This window comes from Eleginops maclovinus, chromosome 5 (assembly GCF_036324505.1).
Source record: "Eleginops maclovinus isolate JMC-PN-2008 ecotype Puerto Natales chromosome 5, JC_Emac_rtc_rv5, whole genome shotgun sequence".
Lineage (NCBI taxonomy): Eukaryota > Metazoa > Chordata > Actinopteri > Perciformes > Eleginopidae > Eleginops > Eleginops maclovinus.
Genome location: NC_086353.1, coordinates 8,573,796 through 8,574,048, shown reverse-complemented (window position 1 = coordinate 8,574,048; position 253 = coordinate 8,573,796).

Here is a 253-nt window from a genome sequence, read left to right as displayed (position 1 = left end):
TTATCACATAGTGCCTGAAGTTTTTTCAGACAGACAACCAGACGAACAAAACAAACACAGGTGATAATCACTAGTTGCTTCCTTGTTATAGCAGTGACAGGTAATGTAGCATAAAGAAGAAGTACTGTTACTATGGTTATTTGCAGTTTAATATACCTTACGCACTGATTCATGATGGTGGTAAAACTGTTGACCAGACTTCGTCTCAGATGTCCTGTTATGTGCTTTAAATGGATACCTGCCAGCAAACCAC